Here is a 3,915-nt window from a genome sequence, read left to right on the forward strand (position 1 = left end):
GTGTGATATGAGAAAAAATGTATTTCTGAAATCGTAAAAATAACTTTATGTCGAACTATATGCGTATATTTGTTTTGGTAAAGGAGTTAAGTCTTTTCCCCTTTTTTATTCTGACATGCAGTTAAATTTGTTGATTTGTATATATATTTATATGTATTCATTTGGCCAGAGTGTATGATCATTTAGTTGGCTAAGCAGTCAGGCGGTGCTTTTTGTGAATGAACACAATAAGCAGGGCACTCAAATGTTACCGCTCTTGGACTTTATATGCTCGTTCTTGCTATTGAAGCACAATTACAGCGCGTTCGGTCGCCAGCCAGTCATCCAGCCAGCCAACCAACCAACCAAGCAGTCTGACAAACAGACAAAACAGCCATCCGGCCATCGAACTATATCTTTGTCCACGGTCATGGTCTATTGCCTTCGTAGTGCTCTTGGACCACATCTAAATTTCAACCAGGGGCAATCGTTTTGGCTTGTTACGAATGCCACACATGTTATTGTGTGCGGCCATGATGTGGGTAGAAACTTAGCTTAAAAGTTAAGTTACTGTATTTTGGAAATGGAATGTCAAGATCTCAGATAAATCAGATTTATATTACCCAAGAAAGATTAGCACCTTTTAATTGTCTTGCCGATTTTGTTCACCCAGCAGTTTCTCAAACTTGTATCTTGTGGCTTAGTTAGCTAAAGGCTACACACTAACAAATATTATTTTTTGAATATCAAACAATTTCGATTTCCTTCAAAAGCAAAAAAAAAATATTTTTTTTAATTGCTAAAGCAGGATGTTAAAATTCAAAGGGACAAAAATTGTACACTGTTGATATTGTAAGGTATGTTAGCGGATTGGAGTTTAAAAATATAAATTGTAAGAAAAAACATTTTGCAACTATGAGCTAAGAAAAAGAAAACCACCGTATATATATATATTTTGTATAGCATTCGTAGGAAAAATTGGAATAGCAAACGTTTCAGTTTATGAAAAATCAATTTAAAAATCATATAAATAAGAATAACATAGGTTCCCAACTATTTTTTAAAATATGATGTCACTTTCATGCAATGCATTTGGGAACAGGAAAGTCGAGTGCACCGACCATTAGATACCCATAACTCTGTTAACCCATTCCTAAATAAAAATACCTCCGGCAGATGACGCCAACAATTCTATTCGCGCGTCAGATCATAAAGACGAAAATACACATAATGGTATATCTGACTGCATGCAGTGTCGTCACTGATTATGTTTGACGTTAATTTCATAAAAGAAAAAAAACAAACGTGGCTGAATCGACTCGAATATATATACTTTATAGGGTCAAAACTCAACGAGCAACAGATATACACATTATTCAATTAAAATAAAACTATACCTCTGACACTACTAAAACCAACACTTTTTAAATTTCAAAAGATTACCGACAATTCCTACACGCCACAAAAATTTAAGAAAACAAAATTTGTCAGAATGATTTGAACTGATCATTGATCACTGATCAGCCAGAATTTGAAACTTTTGAAGAACATAAATTCAATAGTAGCAACCGCAAAGAATGCATAATAAGCAGAATAAAACTTATTTTAGTCCTAAAATTTTCGACTGTCAACGCAAAAGCTAACTTGGCTGTCGAAACAAAAGCCAGTGATAAATTTTCAAACAGATAGTGGTAGACGGTAGCACCGGAAATGTGCGTGTTACAATACCACACTCAACGTAAACATACATTCATTTGCTGCGACGACTATTCCTGTGACTGTGACAGTACGTTACGTTTGTCAACTTCCGCTTTAATGCTTGGTGTGCGTAAGTGTTTGCCGCAACAAAGAGGTTTCACAACATCCGCCTTTCCATCCGTTACCACTACCGATGAATGCTGCTGAATAGCAACAAAAAATAAGAATTATAAAAATAAAATGAAGTAGAATAAACTTTACGTAAATGTCTCGTCTAAAAGTTTGAGTCTTCCTCCCACGCATGCTACAACTTTTTGCCATATAAAGTAAATAACATGTATAATGTATGAATGTTTTATAATATAAAATATGCTTTGCGCTATACACTTTTTTGTTCTTTATTATAATTATGTTTATTTTTTTTGATTGGGGCAATCAGTTGCTAAATTCAGCAAAAGTAGCTGTATAAATATACTTTATTCATTTACGAATATTGTATAATATAAAACATGTTATTGCCCAACTGCTTTATTCGTTATCAACATTTGTTTTATGTTTTTTTTAGTTATCTAAATCAAGTTGGATGTTTAATCTTATTTTTGTGTTTAATTTGGATACAGCAATCAGTGGCCAAAAACGGAATACCAAACATGTTAAGGACACAACTCCTGTAAATTTAGCTTCATTATTCTTTTTCATAATTTGTTTTTCGGTTTTTTCAGTCATCTATGTCAAGGTGGATGTTTATTCTTATATCCTTTTATTTAGGATAGGCCAATTAGTTGCTTAAAACAGTAAATGTATTACAAAAGCTATGATGAACTTGCCGACTTAAAACGAATACGGCGGAGGACGGCAAGGCAACAGTGCGTTGGTCTCGGTTATAATATAATTAGTGACTGAAAATGTTATTATTGTATTGGCAACAACAAAAACACTTGTGCGGCCTGTCTGTGCGACTGCAACGTCATCGATGTAGCTGACTTTGTGTCCAATAATTCGATTTACTTACTTTTTACCGAGAGGAGGCCGATCAATGGAGACCAGGGGCCACCCTTTAATGGCACTTTGAGTGCATTAGATCCAAAGTGGCTGGTAGCAAACTTTATTATTTCAGTAGAGTACCAATACCTACGCATGCACGCATTTAGCGACTTAAATTGAATATACGGTACGTTTTTGCGTTCATATTTTTACACAAATTTTGCGTTTTCGTTTTTTACCGAACGATGGCTCAAATAAGATAAGTGTGAACAAAATTCCATATTTACGAAATCCTTTTTTTTTTTTAAACATTGCACAATTGGTCCTTTTTAGGTTCTTGTAATATAAATATTTTGTTACGCAACCTGCCCTTTTTCACCAATGTTGCCTTTATCTTATAATGTGGTTTTCGGCACCAAATTTCCATAATTTGCTTTTAATATTTTTAAATAAGTCATTTATGGCGAACTTATGAGAATCTCTAAGGTTCTTTTTAAAACCGGATCCCCATATTCTAGATAAAATATATTTTGCTGAATTTCGACTATAAAAGGTTTCAGTGACTGATTATTAAGAAATCACGTTGAGTTTTCGTGCAATGCAAAAACAAAGATTATATACTTAAATACAAAAAGGTTAAAGTAAATGCAAATTGTTATATACTTTACCTGAAAGTAAGTTTTTAAGACAAAAATTTAACATTTATGCTTTGGTAGCTTTTATTATGCTTGCTACCTGAGTGTCCAAAAAATAAATTTTTTTGAATTGAGGTTGCTCTTCGAAAATTACTAATTTGAAAAAGATATAATAGGTTGGAATGTAAGATGGAATTACGACGGTTTGGAATTATATTTTTACAGGAGTCCACGGAGGCATGCAACCACAAGAAGCACGTAAGCTAAAGTTGCATCCACATTTTTAAAGATTGCTTAAAAAAAAGACAGAGCCAAGCTTCCGAAAAAAATAAATTTAGAGATCGTTTTATACACTATTGCACTTTCGGTGCGTTTTTAAAATATGACTAAAAATTTCTGTGTTAACTAGGTCATGCATCCTACACTTTTAAAGTGTATAGTAACTAAAGAGATGATTTAAATTGGTGTGCAGCTTAAGGATTTAATTTTTTAACTTCTATACATAAAATTATTCGAAGAAAATTACTATATTTTGAGTTGTCTCTAATTTTTTTTAAAAACATAGATTAAAATGGTTCAATTACCCTCAAAAAGAGTATAAACATGTTTAAGCAAACTA

This window comes from Drosophila gunungcola, unplaced genomic scaffold (assembly GCF_025200985.1).
Source record: "Drosophila gunungcola strain Sukarami unplaced genomic scaffold, Dgunungcola_SK_2 000091F, whole genome shotgun sequence".
Classification (NCBI taxonomy): domain Eukaryota; kingdom Metazoa; phylum Arthropoda; class Insecta; order Diptera; family Drosophilidae; genus Drosophila; species Drosophila gunungcola.